The sequence below is a fragment of the Puma concolor genome, chromosome A3 (genome assembly GCF_028749965.1).
Source record: "Puma concolor isolate L17-30 chromosome A3, mPumCon1.1.hap2, whole genome shotgun sequence".
NCBI classification, from domain to species: Eukaryota; Metazoa; Chordata; class Mammalia; order Carnivora; family Felidae; genus Puma; species Puma concolor.
The window spans coordinates 137,152,503-137,170,879 of NC_141669.1; positions in this window are offsets into that span (position 1 = coordinate 137,152,503).

An 18,377-nucleotide genomic window follows, 5' to 3' on the forward strand; every position below is an offset into this window, starting at 1 on the left:
TAAAAAAAGTTGAAAAAAAAATAAAAAATTACCCTGTGAAAGGAAAGACAAGAAACGTGACTGAAAAATAGGGACATCAGAGAAACAGGACAAGTGGGCAGAGGGTATCCAGGTATCGGAGTGAACAAAAAGTAGTTCAAAGTCACTATGCTTAATATGCTTAAAGAACACAGAGACAACTGTGGACCAAATGGGTGAAAAGATGAGGTATTTAAAAATGAATTAAAATGGGGGCACCTGGGTGGCTCAGTCAGTTGAGTGTCCGACTTCGGCTCAGGTGATGATCTCGCGGTCCGTGGGTTCGAGCCCCGCGTCGGGCTCTGTGCTGACAGCTCGGAGCCTGGAGCCTGCCTTGGATTCCGTGTCTCCCTCTCTCTCTGCCCCTCTCTCCCAGCTTGCGCTCCCCCCACCTCTCTCTCTCTCTCTCTCTCTCTCTCTCTCAAAAGTAAATAATAAATATTGAAAAGAATGAATTAGCCTGGATCAAAACGCCGCTAGGACTGGCTATGGTCCCAGCACAGTGCTGACCAGTGTGGTCTTGGTTGTCAAGGTATCTTGCTCCTAGCCATACCGAGCCTTAGCAATGATGTCGACAAAAGGGTTTTTGTAGCTGTGCCTTTAAAGTCACTGTACTGCCTGTAAGTTACATCTCAATAAAAAGATACATTTCTTAGGAGATATTCTTATTTGGATGTCAAATTGTTCCCAAAGAGTCTGACCTCTATCTTGTACTTAAAAAAAAAAAAAAATGCCAAAATGCTCAATCTAATCTCTTTTCAGTCACTGAGAAGTGCGGCATTAGGATCCCGATGGTCTCCCTAAATTATTCCTGACATCGGCTGTAAACGAAACGGGAAGTAATTGCTTGGAAACCTCAAAACTGATGGAAAATTATTCCGATCAAGATATTTTTATTGAAATGTTATCGTTTCGAAATCTGGCAGTTGGTTTCTGGTCTCACCATGATGCCAAATGTGATACGAGTCAAATATTCAGTGAGCTATCCGGGTGGATCAAGGAATACGTACTTGTTAAAATCTCTGCTGCTCATCCAGGCCGTTACTTATGTCAGCAACCAGCTTAGTAATGGCCGTGACTGAAAATGGGAGAAGGGGCCGGCCCCGGGGGTGTCAGGCAGTGACGGGTGACTCAGTCTCCTTCCTGGCTCGGCCTGGACTAGAACCCAGACGAGGCAAAGTGCCAGCAAACCCAGACAGGGGGGTGTCTTCATCTCTCACCCCTGTAGCCCCAAGAGCAACGAAGCTGTTCATTCATTGCTTTCATTAGAGGCGCCAACACAGGATATCAAACTTGCAAGAATTATTTTCACATAAAAGATTTCTGATGGCCGTTTCATCGCTAGTTTCAATTTCCTGTTCATTGCAGACACTACTGTCTGGGAGCAGCATTTAAATGGAAGATATCATGCGTTTCCCCCCAAACATTTTCTGCTACCTGACGGGAAACATGATGAACCATTCTTTTAACCTGAGTGGGGTGTTTATTTCCTTGGTTTTCAGTGCTGTCTCCAGCGTTTCAATTTTCTGAGCATTCAGAGGCTTCTACTGATTCTCCCTTCTTAAAAGGTTGTCAAGGCTGCCGCCAGCCCAGGACTGTCTCTGAGTGTTGTTTTGCTGGCACACGACAGACGGAGATTAGATTCTTGCTTCCTGGTTTGCCACAGGCATATTTTGGAATCAATAAACTTCCCTGTCACAGCCCCTGGTGGGGGTAGGGGGGTGGCGGGGGGTGGGGTGGGGGGAAAGGCACGCTGACGCTCGGAGGCATGGGTGGACAAACCAGGGTCCCAAGGCCAAATCCAGGCAGCTGCCTTTTTGGTGCAGCCCAAGGGCTAAGGAGGGCTGCTACATTATTAAATGGCTGGGAAAAATCAAAACAGGAGTAATACTTTGTGACACGTGAAAATTACATGGAATTCACGTCTCGTCCGTAAACAAAACATCATTGGAGCATATGGTAGCACACGTATCGAGCATGGCCACGTTCATGCTGCAACAGCACGGTGGGGTCGTCGTAGCCGAGACCCCATGGCCACCTCCATAACCCAAGGAGCAGCGAAGTTCTAGGACTTCGGGACCTAACATATCTACTATTTGGCCCTTTAGAGAAAAAGGTCGCCCGCTGATCGGGATTCAATGATGCCCCTTCCTCCCAGGAACGTGACCTGATTTGGAAATTGTTTTTTTTTTTTTTTTCTTTTGTAAATAATCAAGAGGAGGCCTGGAAAGGACCCTTCCGAGTGCCTTCAAGGAAGCGTGGCCCTGCTGACATCTTCATTTCGGTCTTCCTGCCTCTAGGATTTGTGAGACAATAAATTTCTGTCATTTGAGCCACCCCGTTTGTGTATTTTCTGATGGCAGCCCCAGGAGATGGAAACATCCCTCCTGATCTAAAGTGAAATACCATAAACGTCATCCCCTAGAAGGTTCTCATGCCCTTTCCAGATCATTGGGTTCTTAAGAGCATCTGATGTCATCAAAGGCCACAGATCTTTCTCCCCTTTCCTTCACCACACCTGTGGAGGGCCCTGGGCTCCCTCTTGGTAATGGGCCCCCTCAGTGATGTCTTTCTACCCTCCATGCGCTCTCCAGCTCCCCCCATGTGACACATAGCTTATTTTTCCCAAATAACAAATGAATCAAGAACTGTCAAACTCCCACCTGAACCAACTTCTCATAGCCTCCTATTCAAAAATTATAATTTTCCCAAAGAGGCTTTTTTTTCCCCTAAAAGATAAAACGAGAATGGTTGCAGGTGATTTTCTTTTTCTACCAATATTTTCAAGAGCATTCACCAGGGGAAGTGTCCAGAAGCAGCCCAGAATATGGGGGAAACCTTCAGCTTTTCATTTTAATATCCCAGATAATAAAATGAGGAAATAAATGTTTGGGGAGCTCCTTTCCAAAACATTTTAAGGAAACCAAACCTGCTTTTCTTTTTTCTTTTTTTTTTTTTAATTTTTAAATGTTTTTATTTATTTTTGAGACAGAGGCAGAGCATGAGCAGGGGAGTGGCAGAGAGAGAGGGAGACACAGAATCGGAAGCAGGCTCCAGGCTCCGAGCTGTCAGCACAGAGCCCGACGCGTGGCTCGAACTCATGGACCGCGAGATTCTGACCTGAGCCGAAGTCGGACGCTTAACCGACTGAGCCACCCAGGTGCTCCCAGACCTGCTTTTCAAAAACATGTTCAGTTAAAATATTTGATGAAAACAGATTACCAGTGAGAACAAAGAATAAAGTCTTCTGATCTACATTCTCCAATTAGTTGTTTACAGTTTTAAAAATGTCTAAATCATTTGGGGAAGTCACTCCAACACAGGTATAAAGCTCCTAACGTAACACAATACGGACACTTAGATATGCATAAAATATAAGCTGAAGGGTGGTTATTCACTTCAACAACAGGGCTTTGGGATTCCTTTATAAACGGTTTGGTTTATAAACGTTTGCTTGCGTTGGTTTAGAGCACATATCTTGCAAAAAAAATCAAAGCTCCAAATACTAATCAAACAAAAGCTTTACTGAGAAGCCACTAGACGTCCAGTTCTCATTCTGGTGCTCTGGGGGAAAAAAAAAACATACTAAGACATAAACTTTGACCCCGGTGAATTTATGGAATTCGTTTTTAGTCTGCTTGCAAAGATTAGAAAATTACGTAGTTAAGGGCTAAATGGATGGAAAGATTTATATGTGCAGCCATTTTCCGAGCAAACAAAAGGTCCTTGCACCTGTCGTGAAGCCACGCGGGGGGTGGGGGTGGATGTTCACGCAGCTGCACCTTCAAGGAAGAATAGACACGAAAAAGAGGGGGGGGGGGGAAGGAAGTTCACGATGGTATAAAGCCTGACAAAGTAAAATTAAATGGCACAGTTGGAAGGTGTGAGTGGTCCCCCAAGCAGAAACGGGCTATTTCCCCAAAGGGTCCTTACAAGGGTTTTTAATTTCTTACAGAACATATGATAATCAGTGGTCAGCTTCTTGCAATTAGCCGATCCTCACAGTTTATCTAATCGTATAGTGTGAAGGGCGTACGTCCCTATAATCACAAAGGAGACGCTAGGCGCTCCAACATGGCACCAGAGTTGTTGCTTTTTACCTCTCGGTTCTTCCTGATCTCTGTTAGACTTCCTCAGTCTGTGCTTCTCTGTGTTGCGGCAAAAATGGCCACTGCAGTTACACTGGGCCCTGTGGCTGCATGAAAAAATCAAATCAGTGATACCGACCCTGCCTTTCAAAGGGTGATGTTTTGTTCATCACGGGTTATTTCTTGCATTAGTTTTCATTTTAAAATATACTGCCTTCGACTATTCTTTACTTCGTTTACTGAAGGTAAACATGTTTACATGTTGTGCCCGGGTGAGTGCCTGGCTCACTTCAACCCGGTTCCATCCTTCCCCCCCCCCCCCCACCAAGTACATGTTATGGGTTGAAATGTGTCTTCTCAACAGGTTGGGGAAAGTCCTAGCCCCCCTGTACCTAGGAATGTGACCTTATTTGGAAAGAGGGTCTTTGCAGATGTCCTCAGGGTAAGACGAGGTCATTCAGGTGACTCTGTGTGAACTAGAGGTGTGGGGAGAAGAAGCTAGGGGAGGACGGAGGAGGATGTTGGAGGGCTGCACCCACAAGCCAAGGAAGGCCAAGCACTCTCAACGAACCCTAAAGCTCCAAGAGGCAAAGGAGGGGCTCTGCCCTACAGGTTTCGGAGGGGGCGTGTTAGTGCCAACCCTGGACTGCACACTCCTGGCCCCCAGAGCCGTGGGGGTCCCCAGAATGCGCGATCACACATTTCTGTTGTTTTCAGCCGCCTGTACTCTGTCACTCACAGCCCTCGGAGATGGACAGTCCCTGTGCTTTTGGCCCCTCCTTCCGGCTTAACTCCTGAGACCCAGACCCTAGAAGCCCACGCTGGCTTCTCGGCCTCTTTGCAATCTTCTCTCCCTTTGTCTGCTGCGTAAACATTGGCTCCCTCAATGGGAGGTCTCTTGTGCGGTGTCTCCAAACACCCCCCGGCCCCCACTTCTATTGTGTAAGAAAAAGAACCGCTCCCCTGGCCTGGCAGCCAGGGGTGGTAACGACCAAGAACAACTTGGAGGAGGGGGGCTCAGGACAAACTGGAAGGCAGTTAGCAGTCTGGGGCACAGACCACAGCATCCTGAGGATAAAGATCTGGTGATGGCAGTGGCGGGGGGTGGGGGGCACGGGCAGGGGAGCCGGGGGCCGGTGGGGGGGATGCATTAATTAATGAAAGGTGCAACTTCAAAGTTACCTTTTACCCCACTATAGGTTTTTAGCCAGGTGATAAATCCTATCGTTCCTCCTTCAAACCATCTTGCCCCCGGTTGCCCAGACTGGAAGAATAAGGTCTTTTTCTCTGATTTCACTTACTGGCTTCTCCCAAACAGGCTGATTTCAGGCTTTGAGGCATTTCTTATTACTTGGTCACAGAGGGCCTGATCTTCTATAGTGCTTGATATTGCCACCTTTAAGAAAAACACGACATAAATGGAATTTCACAGCAATCTGCTGAGTACATGGGATTGCTATCAGGAGTTCATAAATCGCTTTCTTGAGGAGGTGAAGGGGAGAGGTAAGGGCGGGGGAAGATGAGCTGAGGAAATACAGTTCTGTGGTCAGGTTCGCAAAGAGCAGAGACCAGCGTTCAGTAATTAATTCCGCACGTGACGAACAGCGAGAAGCAAATGGAAAGGGCCTCGCGAGTTGGTGATGACCATGATGAAATCCGCACACCCTAAACACAAACTCGGTCACGTAGGCTGAAGGCATCTTTCCAGCTCCCAGAAACAAGCAAAGGGCAACTCACATCAGCTCAGAAGTACCCAGCTGAAAAAGTGGGCTTCTTTTTCTGATGCCTGGAAGGCATCGTTATTTGATCCCATGAATTCTTCGAGAACAAGAATAAAAATCAAGCCGGTGTCGGGTGAGGCAGGACATCAGTGCACCGTGCTGGGGAGCTCGACACGCACGGAGATGAGGGGCCACAGAAAACGCCTGTTACGTCGGCCCATGTGCAGGAGCACCTCACATGGCACGTGTCTTATCTACCAGGAGCCCTCCGGGTGCATACTTTGATGCTTAAAAGGCAGTAGGCATTTACTAAATGTGCTTTATTCTGATCCACTCTGTCGCACTTCCGTGATAGAGAAACTTACCAGCTATCTTCCCAGCTCTTAACACACCAAGGTGGGGGGGGGGGGGGAAACAACTTTCAGAATTACCACGCTGAACTTTAATGCTACTCTCAGAAAGTTACTGCTTAATTCCACATCTCTTATGCAAACTGAGAGGCACACGATTTCATTTCAACTTATTAAGTCAATTACCTGAAAAATAGACACCAAATTACAATGTATACTGTTTTTTTCCCCACTCTATAGAGAATCAAAATGTCACAGGTAGGTGGGATACAACAGAATTTAAAAAGTTTTCTGCTTATGAATGATACATAATTTCAAATGACTCATAGCACTTGTTGAAACAAAGTATCCAGCCTGGCTGACTCATGAGAGCTCTGACACTAGAGTTTCAAATAGAGTTTCCATAATAACAAAAATTGACCCAACATGTACGCATTGCAGAGAGTTGTCCTGACCATAGCAAATCGGTGGTGATCAGGCTATCAATCATTTGAACAAGCAGTTCTATCCCAGGATGATGCACTCAGTGACCTCTCCCCATCTGGATGCCTCCCCAGAGCTACCGTGAGGACTTGAACAGCATGCTATGGGATACATTTAAAAATCTTTTTAAATGCGGCTCTATTGTAAAGCTCTAATGAAAAAGGAGCGCTCTTTATTCGCCTATAATTTTGAAAATGGCCTCATTTATTCTCCAAGTACATTCAAGACACTTTGGATAATTTAAGAATATTGTATTTCTTAAAAAACAAGGTGTGAGAAATGTCAATGTTATTTGTTTCATCTCCTCTCGCTCCCACAGAGCCCGAAGAGATCACACAATGGATTTTTCACTTTGGTGTCTTTTCAAGGAGAGAGTATTGGAACAGAAAAATAGAACCCCGAATAATTGAGACTGATTCACACTTACCGGTTCGCAGCCACTTCTACTTACTAATTTATAACGCCTTTGTGAAAAGTCAGACCCCCTTCATTCCAGCTTCCTCTTCCGATACGGAAGATGGAAATGTTACTTTAGCTGCAGAACTTCAAAGGGGAGAACTTTGGAAACAAGCTGAGTAGTCTCTGCCTTCTGTCCTTTCTAAAAGAGGAGAGAGACTAATGGATTTAAGCGAGGGAGGTGAGCAGGTTAGCGCTTATTCAAGTCCCGTATTCGTATCGTTCAGCTTCGCTGTCCTTATAAAAACACCTTTGCTGTATGAAGAGGGCACCCAGGAATTTTGTTTTTCCCCCAGAGGAAACTTCTCAGGAGGAATTACAAAGTTCTGAGGAGCGGTGAGCGTCTCCTAAGAGCTGATTGTTCCAGAGTGTTCTAGTGTCCTAATGGACTCGTCTATGCACTCGGCCAGTAACTATCCAGGACCTACTGTGTGCCAACCAGAGAGGAGAACAAGAATGAAATGGCACCCGACTTCACAGAGTTTACCCTCCAGCAGGAGAGAAAGCTTCCGAACAAGCAAGCCCTTCATTCATCACAGAGCGTGATGGGTCATGGGAGGGGAGCGGGGGCGGAGGGCGAGGTGGGTGCTCACTGAGCCAGATTGGGTTGGGTCCCCGAGGAGGCGACTCTTGACCTGAGCTCCGAAGGATGGAGATGTGGCCCCTGCCAGCAGGGGGGAGAGTTCTCCGGAGACGGAACGGAGGCTGGATGCCCTGAGATCTGCAGGGCTGGGCTGTATGAGGATGTAGGAGGTCAGAGGAAGCAGGGGCAGTGTTCTCTCTCCTCCATCTCGTCCTCCCTTCTCCCCCTGCTCCTTAGGAGGATGCCGAGTCACGCTCAAGTCAGCTGAGGGTGCGGGGCTCCGAGTGAAGCACGGGCGAGCGCGGCCCTGAGGGAGCGTGTGCCTCCGCCCGCCCTTCAGCGGGCGCAGGTGCGTTCTTGCCCAGGAGGGGACTCTCCGCAGCTGTAGCCCAGCCTGTCTGCGAGACCCTGAATCTCCGAGCCACCTGTTTGCTCTCAAGTCAGTCAACAGTGTGAACGGCACCCCTTTCGGTGTGGTACGGTGCACAGCTTGAACACCCGTACACGGCCGCCCTGGGGGCGAGGGAAGCAGCCAGGATGACGCAGGGTTCTGGCTCCTGCTACTGGCAGTGCCATGAAAGAGCGAGGGAGAACTAGGGGGCCAAGTTGAAGAAAAGAGCAGGAATACCCGCCCCTATGTTTTTTCCAGTTACACCGTGTAAAATGTCACGGGGGCAATGGGCAGTCTCAATTTGTCCCTTTATCCTTTAAACCCAGTAGGGGGACACAAACTGGAAGCCAGCTCCAGCACCCTTGTGACTATCACAAGGGTGACGGCTTTGGGATCTGGGGTCAGGCTGCTCTGCTGCCTGCTGGGCCTCTCCGTCTGCCAGCCAGCAGGTCCCTTCACCCGGGCCTTCGCCTTGCCATCTGTAAAGTGGGGGGTCTTGGTGACCCCAAGGTACGCTCCCTCTGTTGTTCTGCCCGGCGTCCGGATTCGCAAGCCATGCTGGGTGGGGGGAAAGGGCGCTTCTTTAAAGCAAACATTTAAATTTCGCTTTTTTATTCATAGAAAAGCAACCCAAGTTTTTCTGAGCAAGTGAATTTTAAATACAGAATATCAAAATTTTCAATAAGGGAATATCACGTATCTCCTCTTGGTCCATGTAGCATGCGGTAACAATTTACAAATTATTACAAAATGTTTCTAGCCTTTGCCAGGGGGAGTCAGGGAAAGAAATGGCTTCTTTTTCACAGAGCTCAAACACAATATGGTCAGCAGGAAGGATACGTGTACACGGTCCCAACGTACAGGGCAGTCATAACTAAGTCAAACTTGGCCTGTTTTACTATCTTATTCTTTCCTTTATGCCTTTGAGTTTTATTTTATCTTATGTTCTGGAGCTAGTAAAGCCTGGCGGGAGAGTACTTAGATTCTGGGAGATCCTGAGAACTTTCAAAATAACGTCAGTGCTACCAGGGAAAGACAGTTAATGGCACAAGACTGGCCCACGCAACCGTCAGCCCATCGTGAGAAAGATCTCCGTTGAAACCGATCACATGCGCGTTTGGAATGGACCCCCCGAGACTTCCGTGGCTTCACCTTATCTTTCAGCGGAAGGTTTGGCTCTTCGTCCCATGACGCTGGGCAGCCGGTCTCAGCACCTCTGGTCTCCACTCAGCGGGGCCGAGAACCCGGGGCCAGGGGCACTTCCGGGAAGAAGGGGTAACGCAGAACCACGGTATCCAGCACGTGGCAGGTGTTATCCTGTTCCCACCGACTTCCAAGTGAGACTGGGGTGTCCGCTCAAGAGTCTCCGGATTTACTATGCTATCATTTCAAGAGAGTATTTCTTGTTCACACGCCCCGCGAGCTCGCAGCAAATCCCCGTCCCAGACAAGAAAATGTGGCGATAGTTTCTGATGTACCTGCAGAAGTGGGGTCCAGCTTGATCTCCTCCATAGAGTCAAGTGAGAATGATGTTCCCTTTCCTACAGGCTGATAGGTTCCGGTTTCCACCTCAACTGTAGGACTCTGTGATCTGCCTGCCGCTGGATTTGGGGTTCAAAGAAAAAACATGGACAGTGTCTTTACCCTTTCTTCGTTCCTCAGAATAATACCTTAAACAGAACGGTTCCTCAACAAATATTTGTTGAATTTGAATTTCAAATTTGTTCTCTATGAATAGATTCAATCAGTGATCAGCCCAGGATTTGTATCTCCAGTTGAAGCTGAGACGTTCACTGTATCAATCAAGAATTCTGATTACCAACTGCAGAAATCGATTCTGATTGAGTCGAAAGGAGAGGGATTTCTGGGAAGGACATCGGGGGTTCACGGAGCCAAGGGGAAGGCTGTCAAAATAGTCTTGGGAAGCTAACGAGACGTGCAGGAGCAGGAAGCCAAGAACACCGAGATCCCAGTGCAAGGACCGTCTGGCTGGGCCTCCCCCACGGACACCTGTCTGTCTGTGCACCTGCCATTGCCACCCCTGGCTCCTAACTGCCGCCGTCATGGTTAATAATCCGTTGGTTGGTTGGGGCCACTCCCTCAAAATTCAAGGCCATGGACAGGAGTGAGGTGTGTGCCTGTATCTTGGCTGCTGGAAAGTGGGGAGAGAGCACATCTACCTTCTTGCCTCCTGGAAGACGGGGACCTCACCGTGGAGAATTTCACCGAAATAGGAAGGGTGTTATCAGAGTGAAGGGAGCAGAGGGAGGAAGAGAGGGAGGAAGGCGGAGGCAGAGGAGGGGCAGGAGGAGGAGGAGGAGGGGAAGAGGGGGAGGGGAGGAGGAGACCTGCACCCACTAGGTTAAGGAAGAAATTTTGATTTTGTCAGTGATGCTGTTTAAAGCGAGCTGAGTAAGCTCTTCAAAAACATATGTGCTTATAAACCACAAGAGACTCTTAAAGATAGAACAAACCGAAGGTTGATGGAGGGGAGATGGGTGGGGGATGAGCTAGATGGGGGATGGGCATTAAGGAGGGCGCTTGCGATGAGCCCTGGGTGTCATATGTAAGTGATGAATCACTAAATTCTACTCCTGAAGCCAGCATTGCACTCTATGTTAACTAAGACTTAGAATAAAATTTGAGGGGCGCCTGGGTGGCTCAGTAGGTTGGGCAACCGACTTCGGCTCAGGTCATGATCTCATGGTTCGTGGGTTCAAGCCCCACGTTGGGCTCTGTGCTGACAGCTTGAAGCCTGGAGCCTGCTTCAGATTCTACCTTTCTCTACCCCTTCCCTGCTCATGCTCTGTGTCTCTCTGTCTCTCAATAATAAATAAATGTTAAAAAAAAATAAAAAAATAAAATTTGAAAAGAAAAGAAAAAGCACATGCGCGTTTTCTGAATAAATTTATCTAAAAAAATCAAAATGTTTTGTGCGAGTAGAAACAGCTGAAGTAAGTCTTCAGTATAAGTGACAAATTCTACTTAATGACACAACATGCAAGGAACTTTAAACATTTAATCAAACCAAACTCTAAAGAGTAAAAGTTGTTCCTTATTTCAAGCCAATAAAGACAGAGCTGTTTTAGAATAGAAATCAGAAAATTAGTTATTAACTAGAGAGTTATTAATTAGGTCCCAGTAGTTGAAACTGATGAGCTGTGTAATAAACACTCTCGTATATGATGTCTCTGCCTGGTTCACATCCGGAGATAAAGACCATCTGTGACACGCTAAGTAGATATGTCCCAAAGCGTGTTCATATATTGGGAGCATGAGTTATAAATCATTTTGTTTTCTTACACTAAATAAAAATTCTCTCCCTGGGGCAGAAATGATTTGTTCATTATGATCATAATGATTGTCTGTGCCATGCATCTAGGCTAAAAATTCCCTCTTCGATACCTTTCACTTTCTCCCAGTCTTCATGAATTAGTTATTTTAATGTTTCTAAATTGCTCACCTGACTGTATTTGTGCACGCTCCTGGAAGTATGATGACCCTTTCCTTTAAAATTAGGGCCTTACCTTGTTTATGCTGCATCAACTTTAAGTCATGTTCCCAAAAGATTGAACGCTATCATGATAAAATAACAGGCTGGGGGAAAAAAAATCACGAAATCACGGTTAAGTTTTTCTGGAGGTGGGTACATGCAAATTCCTGCTGGGTAATTGGTTCATACTGTCCTAGAAATAACCCAAGCAAATACTTAAAAAATTAAAATTGTATTTTTCTTCAAATTCTAATTCTATCTAGGACTTTCAAGGTGCCTGGATGGTATTTCCTTGGTACATAGTGAAGTGAGTCATCAACACCATGAAAAATTTTACTTTATGTCCCACAGAGGGAAGTTAGACCATCACCCAAAAGCCACTTTATGGCCCAGATGGCAACATGGACCATCCCCTTAACAAAAGAGTAAAGCAACCTGACAGCTGATGGTCACACAGAAGAGGGAATAGCAGGTGTCTCAGAATAGGAACAACCCATACATTTTCGGGGAGGGGCATCTGATTGTACGGACGAAATGCCCGGACTTAGCGTGTGATCAAAGCAATGAGCCGCTGCACCAGCCACGTTGTTAAACTGGGACACCCCAATACTTACATTGGACTATTTATCAGTTGAGCTTTATTTATCAGTTGATATATATTTATCAGTTGATAATGGGCTTTTCACGTACATTTAAGCTCAGACTTTTTTTTTAAGTTTCTTTAATCTCTACGCCAATGTGGGGCTCGAACTCATGACCCCCTGAGATCAAGAGTCGCACCCTCTTCTAACTGAGCCAGCCTAATGCCCCTAAGCTCAGATACATTTATTTATTTATTTATGTAAAAGATTATTTATTTTGAGAGAGGGAGAGAGAGAGAGAGAGAGAGAGAGGGTAGGGGAGGGGCAGAGAGAGAGGGAGAGAATCCCAAGCAGGCTCCTCACTGTCAGCACAGAGCCTGATATGGGGCTCGATCTCACCAGCTGTGAGATCATGACCTAAGCCGAAATCAAGAGTTGGTGCTTATCCGACTGAGCCGGCCGGGCAGCCCTAAGCTCAGATGCTTTTAAAGTACAATGTTGGTTGTCCTTTTTAGCCAAACAGTAGAGCGAAACCCACAAGTGCAAATAAATGGCAAAGATTTATATAGGCTCAGTGCCAGCAGGTTTTAATGCAGGCAGCAAGTTTTTTTTGTTTTTTGTTTTTTTGTTTTTTTTTTAAACGCCTTTTACATAGTTTGGCAAGAATGAGTAACTTATAAAAGAAAAGGTCAGATATGACAGGAAGTGTAAATTTGGATCAAGATTTCTTTCTTTTTTTACAATGTTTGTTTTTATTTTTGAAAGAGAGAGAGAGAGAGTGCAAGCGGGGGGTGGGGTGGGGGCAAGAGAGAGGGAGACCCAGAATCCGAAGCAGACTCCAGGCTCCGAGCCTTCAGCACAGAGCCCGACACGGGGCTTGAACTCACGAACCGTGAGATCACGATCTGAGCTGAAGTCGGATGCTTAGCCGACTGAGCCACCCGGGCGCTCCTGGATCAAAATTTCTTGAAGGCAATTTGTCGATACGTGTCCCAGTCCTCAGCTGTCGTGTTGTCCAATGAATCCCCGTTGAGGGATGTCTCTTCAACACATAATAATAAATAAATTTGTGTGAAGATCATGCCAGGAGGGTGTTCATTCCAGCATAGTTTATAAAAGCAGAAAATTATTAAGTGTCCACCATCAGAGACCTAGGAAAATAAATCACACACACGATATGCAGGCTGGGAAGCTGGGAGGCCTGTAGAGACCCGAGTCACGTGACAGACCACTTTACACTCACGAGATGGGCCATCACTAAATCGTCAGAAAAGAGCGAGATTGGGGAAGGACTGGAGAAATTGGAATCGTCAAATATTGCTGGTGGGGAATGTAAAATGCGTCTGTCACGGTGAAGAACATTTTGGTGGTTCTTTGAAAAGTTAAACAAAGAATTAACCTACAGCCCAGTAATTCTGTTCTAGAATACGCCTGTCCAGCACGACTCACAATCGCCAGAAGGGGGGAAACAACCCAAGGGTCCACAGTCAGAAGAATGGACACACAGAGTTGTGGTCTAGCCCTCCAGTGGGGCACTGTTCAGCTGTCAAGGGGAATGAAAGGTCGACCCTCAATATGACGTGCACGAACCTCAAAGACATGATTCTCAGCGCAAGCAGCCGGGCACAAAAGATCACATATATATATTTTTAAATTTCAATGTTTATTTTATTTTCGAGAGAGAGAGAGACAGAGCATGAGCGGGGGAGAGGCAGAGAGAGGGAGACACAGAACCCGAAGCAGGCTCCAGGCTCCCAGCCGTCAGCAGCACGGAGCCCGACACGGGGCTTGAATCCACGAACTGCGAGATCGTAACTTAAGCCGAGGTCGGACGCTCAACCGACTGAGCCCCCCCAGGCACCCCAAGAGGTCACATGTTGAACCATCCTATTGACATGAAATATTTGGAAGAGGTAAATCCATAGAGACAGAGAACAGACTAATGGTTACCAGGGGCTGACAGAAAGAGGGAATGGGGGTGATTGATCAAAGGTTTAGGTTTCCTCTGGGGTGATGGAAATGGTCTGGAACTGGACAGAAATGATGGTTGCACCACACCGTGATTGTACTGAATGCCATCGAATCGCTCACTTTAAAATGGTTAACCGTTAACTTTATGTTATGTGAATTTTTCCTTAGTAAGAACAAAAAAAAAAGGCGATGGAGAAGAGTATCTCATGATAAGTGAGAATGTTCACCATATATCTAGTCAGAAAAAATAAATGAAAAGTAGGTAAGAAAACAGTGGGTATAGGAATTAACTGTACTTGCTAATATATATATATATATATATATATATATATAATTTATATATATAATATATGATAAACACAAAAACACTGACAGTGATGATTCTTGGTGGTGGATTTAGAGGATTATGTGGTGGGATTATGGCTGATTTAATTCTTATCTGTATTTCCAAATATCTCATAATTACCATGAAATACTTTGGATTAAGAAAAAAATGTATGGGGGCGCCTGGCTGGCTCAGGCAGTGGAGTATGAGACTCTTGATCTGGGGGTCATAAATTCGAGTTCCATGTTGGGTACAGAGCTTCTTAGTAAAAACAAAAGAAAAGACCACTTAAACCATTAAAAAAAAAAGAGGGGTGCTTGAGTGGCTCAGTCGGTTAAATGTCTGACTTTTTATCTCAGCTCGGGTCTTGATCTCAGGGTCGTGAGTTCAGGTCAAGCCCCTCATTGGGGTCCACGCTGGGAGTGGAGCCTACTCAAAAAAAAAATGTACAGGTAATATAACAAAAATAGGAGTCAAACATTAGGATTAGGGCCAGGACTCACAGAGCGCCTCCATAAAACACAGTAATGACGGGCATGATTTTTTCCATCAGCTCATTTGTATTACTGAGCAAATTATGTCTCGTGACACATAATAACACAGTGAAAAGCGGGATATATCATGCTGAACAAACAAGTTAGGATCTCCAAAGTGCTGCACCGTACTTCTGCTCGAAGACTTAAACCTTTTAGTTGAGATAATATTGAGGCAATTATAGTAACACAATAGAGTTACATGCCTTTTGAAAGCACTCAGAAGAAATATACTTATAAGAAATAGCACATCAAGAAAATAAACCCACATGCTGCATTTAAATATTCTTTTAATAAAAATGTAATTGACTTAACATCATTAAGAGAGCTTGTTCTGTTATTCGTAAAGCATATAAAACTGTGATCAATTTAACCAGGGTGAAATAAAATATGACACTTTACCATTTTTCTATCACTGTTTCGCATTGCGGTTAAAAGAAAGCTACCCAAATGAAAATATCTACATTTTCATGCTTTAAGAAAATTTGATAAAAATGCAAACGCGAAACGGGGAAATCACTCGACTAGCAATTGCACTGTAAAAAGAAAGACTAAACTATTCTGTGACGGAAAGAGCTCTTTCAGTGCATTTTGAAAATTTCAATTTTTCCTCACGTACAGAGTTGCTACAACTCTCGAAGCTTCTGCCTGTATCGACACTTATTGGTCTAGATGTTACTAATTGTTATCATGAAGATTCCCCTGTGATCATGTCTGGTTTTCTTTTTCATTAGCAGAGGCCGATATCCAGCCACTTCACTTAACAAGGATTTGAGGAGTATCTACTCTATTCCAGGGAGGTGCCCAGGGGCTGGTGGACTGAAGGCTTTGGTCTTACTCTTGGGTCATAAGTGGGATGCCCAGTGCCTGGAACAGTAATGGCACACAGCAGGCACTTGGTAAATATGTGTTGGATATTGGCTTTAGGAGGAGGAGTCTGAAGGAATCCCGAAATGCACGTTAGAGCCTCCCCCAGGGTCAAGCACTGGCCACACAGGCTTGACATTACAAGACGGCAGGGGGATGCGAGCTAACATCGAACATCTACCAAATTCCGGACCCTGTTCTGAGCACTCTATATGCACCAAGTGATTTGCTTCTTGGAATGGTCCATGGATCTGTCAACCATTACTGTCCCCACTTTACAGATGAGAAAATTGAAGTCCAAGAGGTTTAAATAACTTGCTTGAAGGCATAGATAGTAACACCTGGAGGCTACATCTGCTTGCCAAGGGTGAGGAGGGAGAGGATGTGGACCCCAGAGAGCACAGCTCAAATGGTGGCTTCTAATCATCACTGTAGGATGTTTCCATCTTCGTCAAAGCGCAGGCAACGTGATCTGGGGCAAGACGGGAGATGAAATGGGTCGGAAAACTTCAGAGTAGATTCGATGGGCACGTACACCCCGCAGTCACTTAGGCATCTCCCACGGCAACTTTCTGTCCCGGGTGGATACTACTGGATTTTCCATCCATGGTAGTTTCCTTTCAAAATAAATCCATTTCGGTAAGATCAGTGAAGTCCACTACGGGGAAACGTGAAGTAAATAATGGGAGAGATGATATAGGACATGACGAACCTCACGAAGGTTGGGTGTAGACCAGGGGACACAGGACGATATCGAAGCTGGGAGCGTATTTCCTTGCTTCAAGAACTTAAGACTCAATGTTTTTCAAAAAATGCACCGTTCATCGCTTCACCTGCAATGCTGGAGACTGGCTAGAGGGTGCCACATCTCAGCCCAAACCAATGCCTGTCTTGAGAGAAGAGGGGCTGAGGCCCCGGCAGGCTTTCCAGGCTAGTGTTGGCAGAGATGGTGGCCTGAAGAAGCGCCCAGCCCAGCAGGAGCGTGTGCATTTGCAGCCGTGCGCCCAACAGGTCTCATACTATTAAAAAAAAAAAAAACAAACCCAAATGAAACAGCTACAATTTTTAGTGTTCCTTTCCAGGCAATGTATCATTTCATCTCACTGCACGTTCGTAAGGCATTTCAAAAGGAAGTGGAAAAATCTTTGCTCTGATGGCCGAGAAGCAGAATAAACCAAATGGCAGAGTTTGGTCCGTGTCTCCCGTGGCTGTTGCCGGTTATGAAACTGATTCTGGGTACCGAGACGTAAAGGGACCTATGGCAAATGCCAGCTTCTTATTAGATTTTAACCTCCCTTTTAGGTTGTCCTCGGAATACTGAATTGACCCACCAATCACCCCCCTTTAACTCTACATGTCAAAGACTAGTTGCTATGTAGCGATGAAAACATGGGAGGTTCCAGAACTCCTTTCCCGCTGTAGGACATTCATGGGGTGCACAATCAGCTTTATAAGTTACAGGTGCATGTTGAAAATAAAATTCTGACCTACAGCAGACGTATGGGCCTGCCTTGTAACGGATGGGGCAAATTACCTTTTTCTCCTATTCACTTCATTTCCAAAGTCCTTCCAGCGAGGTATCACTGATGTTGAAAACAAGAACCCTTGGAACAGGATACTCTATGCTGGTGTCTTCTAGATCCCCAGTGGCTGTCGTTGTACCACAGTTGACCACTGTCTGGTCCAAGAGCAGCAAGATGGAACTTTCCCGGGGGCAGAGTGACTGCACCGTTGCATCAGAAAGGAACCTGCTTGATGCATAAATCACTTCCCTGCTCCACTTGCCAGATTCGTAGAGAAAGTGGGTCACTTTGTAGTGCATGAGTTCAAAATAGAGACATTCCGATTTATTGGGAGGGAAAAGCAGGGTTCAAAATGAAAATATTCCACATAAATGAAGATTCAGTGAAAATCCATTAACCTGATGCTACAAAAGGGAAATCAAAAGACACAAATCTTGATTTTTTGGGGGGGTCTTATCCTCTAGCCAATTTTAAAACAACATCAGCTACATAAGCTGCATTAAAAAATAAGACCCTCGATTTCTGGTGTCATGAAATGGATAAAGAACAAATTTTAAATAGCATAAAAACACTAAATCTGATTTTATAGCACTTCCTTCAAAACACTAATTACATTAAATGTGAATAATGTATGCATTTATTAGCCAGAAAGCTTATAAGCCTTCTAATAAAATCTGTACAATTCTTTAGAGGGTTTTATACAGAACAAGACAGACATTAGGATGAAAATACAAAAAACATGTACTTGTCTAAAACTTTGAAATAGTGACCAGGCTATGCCTGGGAGAGTAAGAATTCCCCTGAGTAAAAGAGAATGATATTTTCATCATTTTAATGAGTGTTCAGAGGCTAGCCAGATATCAACCACAAAAATGGGTAAATTTTTGTTAATCAGTTATAAAGGTGACTTATGTACCATATGACAAGGTATGTGACTGATGTGACTCATTCGGATGCAACCATAATTTCAAGACTTAATTCATTTTTTACAAGT